Source organism: Oryctolagus cuniculus, chromosome 15 (genome assembly GCF_051225735.1).
Source record: "Oryctolagus cuniculus isolate XC-2025 breed Fujian yellow rabbit chromosome 15, ASM5122573v1, whole genome shotgun sequence".
Classification (NCBI taxonomy): domain Eukaryota; kingdom Metazoa; phylum Chordata; class Mammalia; order Lagomorpha; family Leporidae; genus Oryctolagus; species Oryctolagus cuniculus.
This window is the reverse complement of record NC_142881.1, coordinates 57,299,680-57,317,370: the sequence shown is the minus strand read 5'-3', so window position 1 is coordinate 57,317,370 and position 17,691 is coordinate 57,299,680.

The following is a 17,691-nucleotide window of genomic DNA, read 5'->3' as shown; positions in this document are numbered from 1 at the left end:
TGAGTTCAGTTGATATTATCATGGCTATAAAATTTTCCATAAATATATAGTGTTATGTGAATGATAAAATTCATTTGCTTTATGGGGGTTGTCATTTTTTCATTTTTAACTTAGTTTGAATGCTTCACGAACTTTTTAACCAGTTTGTCATACTATAGCAGTGACAGTTTCATACTGAAAGCCACACTGTTGCTCTGGCCTTTGCTCTAACAGTGTCAGTTGCTCAGAACTGTGATGTCCTCAGTGTCAGTCCCAGCGAGCAAGGAAAATGCAGAATGAGGTATGAGTGGAACAGACAGAGAGGGCAGTGACATCTTCTACTGCAGAAAAAAAAAAAAAATCCGGAGGAAAATCTCGAGACTCTGAGTGGGACACTAAAGGATAAGTTTTGCAATTGTTTATCTTCTGTAACCATAACAACAGATAATGGTGTTACTGGAATTATCTTGTGCTGGCAAATTCAATACTGCCTAAAGAAACACAGATTTGGAAAAGTGAAGAACATCAGGTTTAACTAGAATTCTCATCAATTCATCTCACCTTTCATCCTGTCATAATACTAACTCTTCACAAAGAGAGACAAGGCTATGGTATGCATTAATTTGACTAAAGGCCAGGAAAAGGAATCCTTGCTAAGAACAAAAGTAACAGTGATCAAATAGGAAGTTGATTAAACCAGTAAGAAATTTTAAATACTTATTTGTGAGACAGCTCCCATCTGCTGGTTCACCCTGAAAACACCCGTTACCTGCTGGACAATGACCCAGAGACCTGGGAATGCTATCCGGATCTCCCCAGTGGATGGCAGGAATCCAGTAACTTGAATGTTCACAACTGCCTCCCAGGGCCCTCACCATCAGGAAGCCAGAGTCGGGAACTGGTCCAGGGTGTCTGCTCCATGTACCCCAATGTATGATGCAGATACCTTAACTGTTCAACTAAATCCCACCTCTCAAAGAAAGAATTGTATAAATTTGATTAAATTGTATTACTTGCAATGTATATATCACTTGATAGAAATACGTTAAAGGAAATGTAACTCCTTGTATTCTAAGAAATGCACTCAGAAATAAATTTAAAATGCTTACAATAGTATAAACATTATAGAAATATTAGGGCATTCAGGGGTGGGCGTTGTGATACCCTGGGTTAAGCCATCAGTTACCACATTCACATCCCATATTGGAGAACTTCACTTCCAGTCTAGCTCCTCACTAACACATCTGGGCAGTAGCAGAGGATGGCTTAAGTACTTGACTCCCCGCCACACATGAGAGAGATCCAGATGGAGTTACTGGCTCCTGGCTTTGGCCTGGCACAGCCCTGGCTGTGGTGACCATTTGAGGAGTGGAAAGGTGAATGGAAGATCCTTCTATCTGTCCCCCACCCCCATCACTCTACATTTCAAATCAATGAATCTTTAAAAAATATAATAAAAACCGTGGTTTGTTTTAAAATATGAAAGGAGGAGAAGGGGGAAGAGAGAGAGAGACAGAGAGAGAGAGAGAGCTAGCTAGCTAGTAATGTCCTATCCATTGGTTCACTCCCCAAATGCCTACAACAGCTCAGACTGGACCAGGACAAATCCAGGTGCCAGGAACTCCATTTAGAAAACTACTCTTTGTTGGGCCCTATACTTAGTGTAGGGTTAACCCTATGAGTAAAGAGTGGGAACAGGATAAGGAGGAGGAAGAAGGGTTGGAGTGTGGCTGGAAGGAGGGTAGGGTGGGAAGTATCACTACACTCCTAAATCTGTATATAAATGAAATACATGAAACTTGTATGCAATAAATATTTTTTAAAAAAGCACACACACAAAAAAAACAATCTTTTGATATTGGAGACAAGGTAACAGTACAATTTTATAGACTGATTAGGACTGTCAAATATGACTGTACAGTGTCTGCCCTGCTCAAATGTGTGTAGTCAAGGGTATGTGCGGGAAAAGACGCTAACCGCCTTCTGCTGGCTAACCTACCTACATCCCCAAGTCATTTCTCCACAGAGGCCACAAAGACGGCTCAGGATCACCTTTCACACTAATATTGTCAATATAATTAAAGTGCCTAAGACGCTATAATGTCTACATTAAGTGGAACCTTTGTGTGACATGGTTCCAACTTCAGTTCTACGAATGGCACTGTCATTTGGTAGTGGACTCCGTCACTGAGAATGGTGTCACTGAGGCAGCACAACTAAAATCTAAATGTTTCTATTGATGTTGTTCTCTCAAGCCAAGATGCCTTTCATCATCTGATTTAATTATGTCTGCACGGCTTTTACTTTGTTTTCTAATGGGGAAGATGTATTGAGGTGAGGTCAGATTCATTTTCTTAGTTCACCTGGTCAACTGCATAGTTTAATCATTGTATAAGTGAAAATCATCCAGATTCCAATTACCCTGTATATACTTCATCCTCCTGGTTTTGAGAACAAACACATCTATTAAGGTATTAACAATTTCCTTGCAAGATAATGTGGGAAAGACTTGTAGACCCTGACCTGCTCCTAAATGCTTTCAACTCAAAGTAAATAAAATAATACAAGAGTTAAAAAAAAAAAAGACTGTAAAAGCCATCAGGTTACAGTGCAGTTCAACTTCACATTTTTGCAAAAATGAAACTTGGCTGCAGGTGGTCACTTGTTTGCAGATCACACACTGATGGCAGTGGTAGAGAAGATGGACTCCTCTCGGCTCCACTCAGGGTTGCTCACGTTTAGTCGGCAGTGGATCACAGCATGTCCTCTGGAGCCCAGAGTCCAGGTTTGAATGTCGCCTACACCAAGAACTACCAACCGCATCACCCTGCTCAATAAAATGAACTCCTCTGTGCCTCTGCCTTATCTTCAGTAAACTGGAGACAAAAGCAGCACTAGCACATTTTATTTTTTCTAAAGGCTTAGACCAAGATCTGTCGCATAATGATAGGAAACAAGTAATTTTGATGATGATGATAATGTTGATGATAATGATGTTGATGATGACATCGATGAATTTTTTGGTGGTTTTGAAACAGTGGGATCATTTCCTACAGCATGGCTACACAATAAATGTTCCCACACAGGTTGCAGTTCAAAAATAAATCAACAGGAACCACAAATTATTGTGAGCATACTAATCTGATGCATCTCAAAGTTAATAAAGAAATTCAGATACTACCTTTTATGCAAATGAATTATAAAACCATCAGCAGAATGCTTCTAATGGTATCTCTCTGAACATTTGACCTAAAACAAGTCCTTAATTTGTGTGGAACCCATTAAAGAATTTCCCCACTTATAGCAAAGAAAGATGCTTGTATATTCTGAGAAATTGATATTTACAAAAATTTCTTTTTTTTCTGAGTTTGATTCACTTAAAATACTATGAAATTATAGCATTATAGAAATGAAGAACAAAAGTAAAACTTTGATCAATATTTTTAAATTGTTTGCTGGTAATTAGTTTTCTTTCTATTGTTTATTTACTTAATTATTTATTTGACAGAGTGACAGAGAGAGAGAGAGACAGAGACAAAGAGAGAAGAAGGGAGAGAGGAAAGGAGGGAGGGAGGGAATCTTCCTTCTGCTGGTTTACTAACTAACTGCAACAGCTCAGGCCTAGGCAGGCTGAAACCAGATGCCTGGAACTCCTTCTAGAACTCCCATGTTGGTGGCAGGGACCTACGTAGTTGGGCCACAATCTGCTTCCTTTCCTGGCTCAATAGCAGGAAGCTGGAAGTAAGGAGTGTAGCTGAGACTGGAGCTGACACTCCTATAAGGGATGTAGGCACCCGAAGCAGCAGCTTGACCCACTGTGCCCTAACAGCCACCCTGGTAATTAGCTTTCTGTATATTCTTTGCTCCAGTTTGCAAATTTTTAAGGTGCTAATGGGCAAACCATGGAGGAAAATAATTTACAAACAACACCCTACTCAATTAGCAGAATTAATCAAATTAAACTATCTTTGGTTGTTATGAGCTCCAATTTCACAGAAGCTTATCACAATATACTAAACACATTTGATTGCACAAAAAGCAATCCAACAAGAAACAACTAATAATTACACTGTCCTCTGATAACCACTTAAAAGAAGTCTAAAAATATTGGAATGAACATCACAGAAAAGTAAGTGGTTATACTGTAGCAGAGGTTATCCTATTTGAGCAAGCTACATGACTTTTCACTGCTATTTTTATGCATCTATACATTTATTTTCTCTATTTTATTTTTGGAGAAGTTTGGATGTACTTTCAATGTCATAAACATCTGTGAGAATTTCCTTAGTTTTTTGTCACTGTCATTTCCTCTGGGACATCATCAACTCTTTCATTATGACCTGATTTTTTCTTAAAGTCAATAACTCCTTCATCACTTCTGGCTGCGTATAGAGTCCGAGACAGTGACAGTGTCACCATTCCCCTGTCAGGCAGCAGTACTAAAACTCAACTGAGGGTCAATTCTCATTTCACTTCCAACAGGACGACTTTTTATTTCATTGCTGAGCTTTTATCTTTGTTGGCTAATTTCATCTTTTGAGTATTCACTTTGTAAAGCATCATGGGAGTTTTACAATGGAGACAGGAGGCACCACAACTACACAGATTGATGTCAGTGTGCAAGGGAAGTAATACATACGCCATGACAAATCAGTGATGGACTTTGAAAGGAGGGATAATCATCGGTCACTATTCCTGCTGGACGTTTGCTAGTGAACTTTGTGAACTAAACGACTTGCAGCAAAGTTAGTATTTTATGCAATGAGGTACACTTGACACACTCTACAAATGGACAGAAACTGGCATTATTATACCATGGCACTAGAACTTGAAATTTCCCTATCAAGGTCATGTTATTAGAGGACAGCCTGCACTGGGGAGTTCTCAGCACCAGATCCTTCACATAATTGGTTTATTTATAGCAAAGTAGCACACATTTTGTGTTTTATTGAATTATTTAAATTATACTTAAAATATTTTAAATAATACATAGAAATAGAGCTGTTTATTTGTTTCAATCAACCTTGTTTCCTCAAGTCTCTGTATCCTGACTGTATGCACATTCTCTCTTCTTTCCTCTTTCCCCTCCCCTTCTCTATAAATTCTTTGATATTTTCTAATTGACAAGTTATCTTTTCTGAAAATAGAGATTTTTTGTTTGCTATTTTCCAACCTATATGTTTTTATTTCAATTTATTGCAGATATGTAGCTGAATAAACATCTTTGCCTTTTTCCAATCTAAAGGAAAAATTACTATTTTTTGACTATTTTTTTGAGTTAGTGTGAGAGAGAGACAGAGAGAAAGGTCTTTCTTTTCCATTGGTTCACCCCCCAAATGGCCACTATCGCTGGCGCACTGTGCCGATCTGAAGTTAGGAGCCTGGTGCTTCCTCCTAGTCTCCCATGAAGGTGCAGGGCCAAGGACTTGGGCCATCCTCCACTGCCTTCCCCGGCCACAGCAGACAGCTGGACTGGAAGAGGAGAAACCAGGACAGAATCCAGCACCCCAATCGGGACTAGAACCTGGGGTGCCAGCGCTGCAGGTGGAGGATTAGCCTAGTGAGCTGCGGCGCCAGCCAGAAAAATTACTATTACTAAAGCAATTAATTCTGAATAAGATGGCAGGTATATGTTTTGTGTCAATGTTCGATGTCAAGTTAAATAAATTATCCTTTAGCCATAATTTCCTAAGATTTTTGAATCATAAATGTATATTTAATTTTGAAATGCTTTTTGGTATCTAGTAAGAAGATTGTAGGTATTTTTTTTTTGGTCTCATGATAACTTAGATTGATTTTTATACACTGAACAATCAACCTTGATTTCTAGTATAAAACTCATTTTATATGGATATGCTATTCCTTTTTATATGTTGCTGTATTAGATTTGGTAATATTTAAAAAAAATTTTCAACTACATTCCCATTGGTTTGTACTTTAGGATTTTATACTACTTTTGTCCACCTTGAAATTATAAAATAAAAAGTCCTCCAAGATGGCAGAATAGGGAGGGAGCACACTGATAATCCAGGAAAAGATAGTTTAATAAAAGTGGAGATACTGTAGTTTCAGGGAAGAGTTAGGGAAACAACTGCAGAGGAAACTATTCCAGAACTAGTGGGACATGGTGAACCTACATGAAGGGCACAGGTGGACACGGCTTGGACCCCAGCTGCCGAATCTACGTACCAGTGCTGGAAAGGGAGGTGAGGCGAAACCTCAGTAGCCTGAGACACAGGCGGGGAAGTGGCAGGAAGAGCCTAGAGGGAACGAGGCTTGAAGCCCCATGGGGGAAAGTTCAACAGGCTAACGAGAGGAGAGAAAAAATAAAAATAAAAATAAATAAAAGGGACCAGTACGGACACAATTCTCTCTCACCACTCACCTTACAAAGGCGAGCCAGACAAAGAGGAGGTGCCATTTTGGACATATGTAAAAGCTGTGCCAACTCAGGGCTGCAACCGCCTTCAGCCAAGCAGAAAAACCTGATTCTAGTGGGGAGAAATAACAGGAGGTTAGGACCTAGTGAATGTGTGGAGCTTATGAACTGAGACTGTAAAAAAAAAAAAAAAAAAAAACTGAGGGAGTGTGAGAGAACTCACAGAGTGCCTGAGACATGAGTACTCTTGGGAGAAGCCACAAACTCGGTAACCTTGACAACCTGGTGGGAGACTGCAGGGGAATCTGAGCTTACACTGAGGACTGCACAAATCCTTTGTGTGGTCCTTGGGACAGAGCAATCAAATACTATACCCACAGGGGTCAAGCTCAGACACTGACTGCCTTCAATTCTGCTCAGCTGTGCAGAATTACTTCCCTTCTGAATAAAATAAATAAATAAATAAATAAATAAATAAAAGAGCGAGAGATAAGATTTACCACACCTAACCAGGGTGTGTCACCTTTGGCACACCCTTAACCCTGAAGAACCAAACAGAGCTCTTTGGCCACACCCATCACGAGCCTCTAAGGATCCATCAAAAGCAGACAGTCCACTTAACCTAGAGTCATAGTACAACGAGAAAAACCACCACAGCAAACAGCAAAAAAAAAAAAAAAAAAAAAGAAAGAAAAGAAAAACCAACAACAAAGAAACCAAAGAGTATCTCCACAACGCCAAGCAACAAATGCAAAACCCGAGGACACAAGAACAAGGAAGACATTATGACACCCCTCAAATGAACAAGATTCTCCAACTCAAGATTATGAAGATGATGAGATAGAAGAAATGCAAGACACAGATCTCAAAAAATTTATGATAAGAACATTTAGAAGTTCTCAAAAACAAATTCTTGAACTACAGAAATCCTTAATGGACAGGATAAGAAATCTTAAGGAGGAATCAAAATGAAATGAAGAAACTAGTAGAACATGAAATCATGATAGTGAAGAGAAATCTAAATGAACTGAGAATTCAATAGATCAAATGACAAATGCATTAGAGCCTTAAAAACAGAATGACTGAAGCAGAGGAGAGAATATTGGACTTAGAAGACAGAGAACAGGAAAGTATACAGTCAAACCAAAGAAAAGAAAAGGAAATTAGAAATCTAAAAAAAAATTGTCGGGAATCTACAGGATACTATTAAAATCCCCAACATTCGGGTTCTAGGAGTTCCTGAAGGACTGGAGAGAGAGAAAGTATTAGAAGGCCTTTTTAGTGAGATACTAGCAGAAAACTTTCCGGGTTTGGAGAAGGACAGAGACATCCAAATACAGGAAGCTCATAGAACACCTAATAAACATGACCAAAAGAGATCCTGATTATGACACGTTGTAATCAAACTCACCACAGTGAAACGTAAAGAAAAGATTCTAAAATGTGCAAACAGAAACATCAGATTACTCTCAGAGGACCTCCAATTAGACTCTCAGCAGACTTCTCATCAGAAACCCTACAGGCTAGGAAGGAATGGCAAGATATAGCCCAGGTAATAAGACAAAAAAAAAAAAAAAAAATTGTGAGCCCAGAATATTATATCCTGCAAAGCTGTCCTTTGTGAATGAAGGTGAAATAAAGACCTTTCATAGCAAACAGAAATTGAAAGAATTTGTCACCACCCATCCAGCCCCACAAAAGATGCTAAAAGATGTGTTAAATACAGAAACACAGAAACACGGCCATCAATATGAAAGAAGGTAAAGGAAGAAAACCTCCCAGTAAAAGATCAAAGCATGTATTAGAAATATCTTTGGGGAAAATGGCAGGGCAAAGTTACTGCTTATCAATAGTCACATTGAACCTTAAAGGCCTCAGCTCTCCAGTTAAAAGACATAGATTGGCTGATTGGGTTAAGGAACAAAACCCATCTATTTGCTGCTTACAAGAAACACATCTTTCCAACAAAAATGCATGCAGGATGAAAGTGAAAGGTTGGAAAAAGATAGCCCATGCGAACAGAAACCAAAAAAAAAAAAAAAAAATCTGGCGTAGCCATATTAATATCAGACAAAATAAACTTTAACACAAAAACTGTTGAGAGACAAAGAGGGGCACTATATAATGATTAAGGAATCAATTCAACAGGAAGATATAACTATTATAAACGTATTTGCACCTAATTACTGGGTACCAGTTTATTTAAAAGATATGCTAAGGGACTTAAAGGGAGACTTAGATTCCAATACAATAGTACTGGGGGACTGCAATACTCCACTCTCAGAAATATATCAAGCGGACAGAAGATGAACAAGGAAACAGCAGATTTAAAGGACACTGTAGCCGAAATGGATCTAACAGATATATACAGAACTTTCAATCCTACACTTAAAGAATTTACATTCTTCTCAGCAGTGCATGAAACCTACTCTAGGATTGACCACATACTAACCCATAAAGCAAGTCTCAGCTAATTAAAAGAATTAGAATCATAGGATGCAGCTTCTCAGACCACAGTGGAATGAAGTTGAAATTAGCAACTCAGGAATCCCTAGAGCGTATGAAAACACATGGAGACTGAACAACATGCTCCTGAATGAACACTGGGTAATAGAAGAAATCAAAAGAGAAATCAAAACCTTTATGGAAGTAATTGAGGGTAACAACACAACACATCAAAACTTATGGGATACAGCAAAAGCAGTCTTAAGAGGAAAATTTATAGCAATAGGTGCCTACATCAAGAAAATGGAAAGGCACAACATAAAGGAGCTTTCAGTGCATCTCAAGGATCAAGAAAAACTGCAGCAAACCAGACACAAATCTAGTAGGAGAAGAGAAATAATTAAAATCAGAGAAAATATCAACAGGATTGAATACAAAAAAAATTACAAAAATCAGCCAAACGAAGAGCTGGTTTTTTGAAAAAATAAACAAAATTGACATGCCACTGTCCCAAGTAACTAAAAAAGAAAAGACTCAAATCAATAAAATCAGAGATAAAAAAGGTAACGTAACTACAGACACCAAAGAAATGAAAAGAATCATCAGAAATTACTTAAAAGTGTTGTATGCCAGCCAACAGGGAAATCTATCAGAAATGGATAGATTCCTGGACACATGCAACCTACCTAAATTGAACCATGAAGACATAGAAAACCTAAACAAACCCAAAACTGAAACAGTAATTGAAACAGTAATAAAGGCCCTCCCAACAACAACAAAAAAGCCCAGGACCAGATGGATTGACTGATGAATTCTACCAGACATTTAAAGAAGAACTAACTCCAATTCTTCTCAAACTGTTCAGGACAATCGGAAAAGAGGAAATCCTCCCTAATTCTTTCTATGAAGCCAGCATCACTTTAATCCCTAAGCAGGAAAAAGATGCAGCATTAAAATAGAATTACAGATCAAAATCCCTGATGAACATAGATGCAAAATTCCTCAGTAAAATTCTGGCTAATAGAATGCAACAACACATCAGAAACCATCCACCCAGACAAGTAGGATTTATCCCTGGTATGCAGGGATGGTTCTATGTTTGCAAATCAATCAATGTGATAAACCACATTAACAAACTGCAGAAGAAAAACCATATGATTATCTCAATAGATGCCGAGAAAGCATTCGATAAAATTCAACACCCTTTCATGATGATAACACTAAGCAAATTGGGTATAGAAGGAACATTGCTCAATACAATAAAAGCAATTTATGAAAAACCCATGGCTATTAAATGGGGAAAAGTTGGAAGCATTTCCCCTGAGATCTGGTACCAGACAGGTATGCCCACTCTCACCACTTCTATTCAATATAGTTCTGGAAGTTTTTGCCAGAGCCATTAGGCAAGAAATAGAAATTAAAAGAATACAAATTGGGAAGGAAGAACTCAAACTATCCCTCTTTGCAGATGATATGATTCTTTATTTAGGGGACCCAAAAAATTCTACTAGGAGACTATTGGAACTCATAGAAGAGTTTGGCAAAGTAGCAGGATATAAAATCAATGCACAAAAATCAACAGCGTTTGTATACACAGGCAATGCCACAGCTGAGAAAGAACTGCTAAGATCAATCCCAATCACAATAGCTACAAAAACAATCAAATACCTTGGAATACACTTAACCAAGGATATTAAAGATCTCTACGATGAGAATGACAAAATCTTGAAGAAAGAAATAGAAGAGGATACCAAAAAATGGAAAAATCTTCCATGCTCATGGATTGGAAGAATCAACATCATCAAAATGTCCACTCTCCCAAAAGCAATTTATAGATTCAATGCAATACCAATCAAAATATCAAAGACATTCTTCTCAGATCTGAAAAAAATGATGCTGAAATTCACATGGAAACACAGGATACTGCGAATAGTTAAAGTAATCTTGTACAACAAAAACAAAGCTGGAGGCATCACAATACCAGATTTCAGGACATACTACAGCGCAGTTGTAATCAAAACAGCATGGTACAGAAACAGATGGATAGACGAATGGAACAGAATTGAAACACCAGAAATCAACCCAAACATCTACAGCCAACTTATATTTCATCAAGGATCTAAAACCAATTCCTGGAGTGAGTACAATCTATTCAACAAATGGTGCTGGGAAAACTGGATTTCCACGTGCAGAAGCATGAAGCAAGACCCCTACCTTTCAGCTTACACAAAAATCCACTCAACATAGATTAAAGATCTAAATCTATGACCCGACTTCATCAAATTATTAGAGAACATTAGAGAAACTCTGCAAGATATTGGCACTGGCAAAGAATTCCTCGAAAAGACCCTAGAGGCACAGGCTGTCAAAGCCAAAATCAACTATTGGGATTGCATCAAATTGAGAAGTTTCTGTACTTCAAAAGAAACAGTCAGGAAAGTGAAGAGGCAACCAACAGAATGGGAAAAAATATTTGCAAACTATGCAACAGATAAAGGGTTAATAACCAGAATCTACAAAGAGATCAAGAAACTCCACAGCATCAAAACAAACAACCCACGTAAGAGATGGGCCAAGGACCTCAATAGACATTTTTCAAAAGAGGAAATCCAAATGGCCAACAGACACATGAAAAAATGTTCAAGATCACTAGCAATCAGGGAAATGCAAATCAAAACCACAATGAGCTTTCACCTCACCCCAGTTAGGATGGCTCACATTCAGAAATCTACCAACAACAGATGCTGGTGAGGATGTAGGGAAAAAGCGACACTAACCCACTGTTGGTGGGAATGCAAACTGGTAAAGCCACTATGGATGTCAGTCTGGAGATTCCTCAGAAACCGGAATATAACCCTACCATACAACCCAGCCATCCCACTCCTTGGAATTTACCCAAAGGAAATTAAATTGGCAAACAAACAAGCTGTCTACACATTAATGTTTATTGCAGCTCAATTCACAATAGCTAAGACCTGGAATCAACTCAAATGCCCATCAACAGTAGACTGGATAAAGAAATTATGGAACATGTACTCTATGGAATATTATACAGCAGTCAAAAACAACGAAATCCGGTCATTTGCAACAAAATGGAGGAATCTGGAAAACATCATGCTGAGTGAAATAAGCCAGTCCCAAAGGGACAAATATCATATGTTCTCCCTGATCAGTGATAACTAACAGAGCACCAAAAAGGAAACCTGTTGAAGTGAAATGGACACTATGAGAAACACTGACTTGATCAGCCCTTGATCAGTACTGACTGTTGATGAACAACTTTACACTTTATCCCTTTTAGTATTTTTTTTGTTCTACTTAATACTATTGGTTGGACTCTTTAATTAACACACAATTATTCTTAGGTGGTTAAATTTAACTGAAAAGTGATCCCTGTTAAATATAAGAGTGGGAATAAGAGAGGGAGGAGATGTACAACTTGGGACATACTCAATCGGACTAACCCCACGTGGTAGAGTTAGAAACGTGCCAGGGGATTCCAATTCAATCCCATGAATGTGGCATGTACCAGTGACATCTCACTAGTCAAAGTGATAAGTTTCAGCTCACAATCATAATGGTAGGTTTAAGAGTCAAAGCGATCACATGAACAAGAAGAGTGTCTGCTAATACTAACTGATAGAATTGAAAAGGGAGAGAATGATCCAACATTGGAAGTGGGAAACACAGCAGACTCATAGAATGGCAGATGTCCTAAACAACACTCTGGCCTTAGAATCAGCCCTTAAGGCAGTTGGATCTGGCTGAAGAGCCCATGAGAGTATTTTAGGCATGGAATGCCAAGACACTCTGCCCCCCCCAAAAAAAAACCTAAATGAAAGATCTCTGCAAGTGAGATCCCAGTGGAAAGAACGGGTCATCAAAGAAGGAGGTACCTTTCTCTGTAGGGAGGAGAGAACTTCCACTGTTGCTATGACCCTGTCAGAATAAGATCAAAGTCGGCGAACTCAAAAGGCTTCCATAGCCTTGGCAACTCATGACAAGAGCCTAGGTTGATTACTGATGCCATAAACAAGAGTGTTAATTTGTTAAGTCAACAATAGGAGCCACTGTGCACTTACTCCCCATGTAGGATCTCTGTCCTTAATGTGTTGTACAATGTGAATTAATGGCATAACTAGCACTCAAACAGTTCTTTACACTTCGTGTTTCTGTATGGGTGCAAACTGTTGAAATCTTTACTTAATATATACTGAATTGGTCTTCTGTATTTAAAGATAATTGAAAATGAATCTTGATGTGAGTGGAAATGGAGACGGAGTGGGAGATGAGATGGTTATGGATGGGAGGGAATTCTTTTGGGGGAAAAGTCACTATAAATCAAAAGCTGTACTTTGGAAATTTATATTTATTAAATATAAGTTAAAAAAGAAATTATAAATTAGTCTTACAGATTGACCTGGAAAATGTTTTTACTCACTTATCTTCTGGAAGATTTGTGTACAAATGGTATTTGTTTCCTTAAGGGTTTCTTAGTATCGACCAGATACTACAAATGAAATTGGTTTTCTTTTTGTTGGTAGTGATTTTGGGGAGTATTCTAACTATAAATTCACTTACTAAAGTAGGTTTAGATGTATTGATGTTTTCTTTCAGTAGTGAGCTTTTGGAATTTGTGTCATTCAAGGAATTAATACAGTATCTAAACTGCCACTTTATAACCAGAAGATATTTTTAATAGTCCCTATTTCCTTTTGTGACTCTCAGGCCTGAGTTCTGTCCCCTTTTCCATTTCTGTATTTATAATTTTATTTATTCAGTCTATTTGCAACTTTATTAATTTTATGGATTTCTTTTTTTTTTTTTTTTTTGACAGGCAGAGTGGACAGTGAGAGACAGAGAGACAAAGAGAAAGGTCTTCCTTTGCTGTTGGTTCACCCTCCAATGGCCGCCGCGGCCGGCGCACTGCGCTGATCAGATGGCAGGAGCCAGGAGCCAGGTGCTTTTCCTGGTCTCCCATGGGGTGCAGGGCCCAAGCACTTGGGCCATCCTCCACTGCACTCCCTGGCCACAGCAGAGAGCTGGCCTGGAAGAGGGGCAACCAGGACAGAATCCGGCGCCCTGACCGGGATGAGAACCCCGTGTGCCGGTGCCTCTAGGCAGAGGATTAGCCTAGTGAGCCGCGGAGCCGGCCTAATTTTATGGATTTCTTTAAAGAAATCATTTTTCCCATCATGTTTTTGTTTTCAAATTATAGATATCTAATATCAGCATCATTCCTTTCCTTCTGTTTCCTTTAGGTTTAATTTGCACTTCATTTTACAACTTGTTAGGTTAAAAGCTAAAATAATCTACATATGCATTTTTGTGTTGTAGAGTAGAATGTTCTATAAAATTCAATTAGATCAAGTTTACTTAACAATTGTTCAGGTCCTCTTTAGAATTACAGATTTGCTGCTTATTCTTTGACTAAAAGAATAACGCTGAAATCTATTATGATTGTAATGTCTGTATATGGAATATAGTGAGTATACACACAAATATGAGCACATATATGAGGGTACTTCAAAATAAGAGAAAATATAATTAAGAGAATTTCATGCAAAAATACTGAAAATTCATGCATAATCTTTTCATAATTTGCATTTTCTAAAACCATTTGAAGACCCCTCACACACATGGATAGCTTTGTCATTAATTTGATTATGAGCCTGGGAATAGCTTTCTTTTATCTGATTCTGTTTGATGTTTGCTGATTTTCTTGATTTTGTAAATGCTTTTCTCTACCATAATTTGGCTATTTTTCCGCAGTATTTTCTTCTGAACCAATTTCTGCCTACTCTAATTTTAGGAACTCAAATGTCATAAAATAGATATTTTTTAATTTTCCCATCTTCATTCTGTTCTTTAGAATGGATAATTTCAGTGGACCTTTCTGGTTCACTGATTGTTTCTCAGTCATCTCTGCTCTGTTATTGAGACATGTTCATGTGTTTTCATTCAGTTGTGTATTTTTCAACTCTAAAATTTCCATTTGCATACTTGCTGCAGGTTTTATTTTTTTTCCCTATATAGAATCTCTCAGTTTATTTCTGTGTTTTTTTTTTTTTTTAAGATTGATTCATTTTATTTGAAAGGCAGAGTTAGAGAGAAGCAGAGGCAGAGAGAGAGAGAGGTATTCCATCTGCTGGTCCACTCCCCAATTGGCCGCAATGAACAGAGCTAGGCCAATCCAAAGCCAGGAGCCAGGAGCCAGGAGCTTTTCCCTGGTCTCCCATGTGGGTGCAGGGGCCCAAGCACTTGGGCCATCTTCTACTGCTTTCCCAGGCCATAGCATAGAGAGCTGGATCAGAAGTGGAGCAGTCCAGACTCGAATCTGCACCCAAATGTGATTCAGGCACCGTAGGTGGCGGCTTCACCCACTTTGCCACAGCACTAACCCAGTGTGTGTGTGTGTGTGTGTGTGTGTGTGTGTTTCAAATTTGGTCTCATCTCAGATAGTTATAATCATTGCTGTGAAGTCTAATAATCCAATATTTCTAGCATCTAGAGTTGATCTTTTGTTTGCCTTATTGCCTAGAATTGTTCAAGTTTTCTTTTTTAAAAAAATTTTATTTAAGTTATACAAGTTTCATGTATTTCATATATACAGATTCTGTTATATGTTGAATAATTTTGGCTTCATCTGGACCTTTTGCGTAGTATCTGAAGATTGATGATTTTCAGAGAAGTCAATCAAAACACTTTTGGAGCTGATTTTCCCCCACCTTTTGGGCACTGGTGATTTATTTCATCCTTAGATAAGTATTTGGATCCTTTGCCATGCTGCTGTACTGTCATATGCACATGACAGACATGGTCTAGATGACACCCATCGTGTCCATGCTGTGACGACTGTGAGCTCTGTAATGGTGCAGTTTTTTGTGTTAAATCTCCAAAATAAGAATAACAATAAAAAAACCTCCCAAACCCAAAATTCTTCCCCCTACCTCTCTCTGTCTTTCCTTCCTCACACCCCCACATCCTCTTTGAATAAATTTTTTCTGTGTTCCCATTCTTCAAGCCACAAAGACTGTTTTCTCAGTTTTCTCCCCCGGTACCACGACTACCACCTACCTCCGTGGCTAAGCCTACCCTTGGGGACCATGTTGCATACATTGCTTTTTCACATTTTGAGCCAAATATCATCTGCTTTTGTTACTTTCCAGAGACTTCCAGTAGTTGCTTTTTTATCCAGAGTTTTCAGTTGTAATGATCCAAAAAGATAAACTGAGGGGCTTTGTTCATCTTGTCTAAAACCAGGACATCTGATACCTGGAGAGCAGCTTTGTATTTTTTTAAATTTATTTCAGTTTTATTTAAAAGGGAGGAGAGAGAGAGAGAGAGAGAGAGAGAGATGTTCCATGTGATGTTTCTCTCCCCGAGTGCCCACAACAGCCAGTCTGGGCCAGGCCCAAAGACAGAAGGCCTAAACACAGTTCAGGTCCCCTGCTGGCAGGGACCCAAGTCCTTGAGCCGTCTACTGTCTTCCCGTGGGACACATTACAGGAAGCTGGTCTGGCAGTGGAGCTCAGAATCACATCAGGCGCTCCCATATGGGATGCAAGCATCCCAAGCAGCATCGCAACTGCTGCTCCAAATGCTCACTGCAAGCAGCTGTCTTTAATGATTCAACGAAAAGTTGTAAGGAAAGTGTGAAATAATGATAACTACACCAGTGAGTTTACTATATATCAGCTGTAATTTATTTTTGCCCACTACTTTCATCATAATCTATAAAGAAATATCTTATACTGTGCCCACTTCACAGAAGAATCTGAGACTTGAAAAACTAATGTATTGAAGGATATGTTGGGAGGTATTGACAGAGATGTGATGGAAACCCAGGGCTATCAACCCTTGGTCTGTTTCGTCTCCACACTGTTTGGGTACCTTCTTGTTCTGCTCTTCTGACTTTTCTGAGACACAGAAAAGTGAGGAAGACATGTATTGGTAACTTTGAGTATCTTGGAAAAATTGTTCAGTTTTCTGACTTCTGGTTCTCTATTAAGTGGAATTAAACTTTTATAGATATTATATGAAAAAACCTGAGTGTTTATATGAAGCCCCAAATCAATTCATAGAAAGTAATCTGCATGTAAGAATCACTGCATAGTTTTATTTTATTCAGGAAATGTGAATGTAAGTTCTAATATACAGAGATTACTTAGATGTGACCGCTGCTGCTGATGGTGAGGTAATTTAAAAAAAATGTGTTTAGTCAATATTTAGTTTAAGACTAAAATGGGCATGAGAAATCAGTTATTCTAAATCAGATATATCATTTTAATGCTAAAACATAACTATCGAAGAGGCAGTACCATAGCTGCGCTAATGTCAGTGTAAATATTGATTAAGAAATGGTCAGAAACTAAAGAGGGAATAACATCTAAGACAGGGCTATAGTTTTTGCTACACCAATAAATAAGGTAGTATTATATAACCATTTACAACTAGTTAGTACTTCTAACTACTTCTCCCACTCAATGTTTCCTCTAAATGGAAATCTGAATTTTTTATTTCATTTTATTTGAAAGAGAGACAGAGACACAGCCAGAGAGAGATCATCCATCCACTGGTTTATTTCCCAAATGCCTGTGATAGCCAGGGCTGGGTCAGACTAAAGTCAGGAGCCTAAAACTCAGTCTGGGTCTCCCATGCAGGCGGCAGAGGACCAAGCAATTGACCCATCATCTGCCACCTCCCAGGGTGTCCCTCACCAAGCAGCAGGATGGGAAATAGAAGCAGAAATCAATCCCAGACACTCTGGTGTGAGGATGTGGTTGTCCTTAGCAGCAGCTTAACCTGTTATGCCAGAATGCTTGCTATTGAATTTAGAATTGTTATCAGAGTGTGTTGCCATGTAAAAAACAGAATCTTGTTACTAT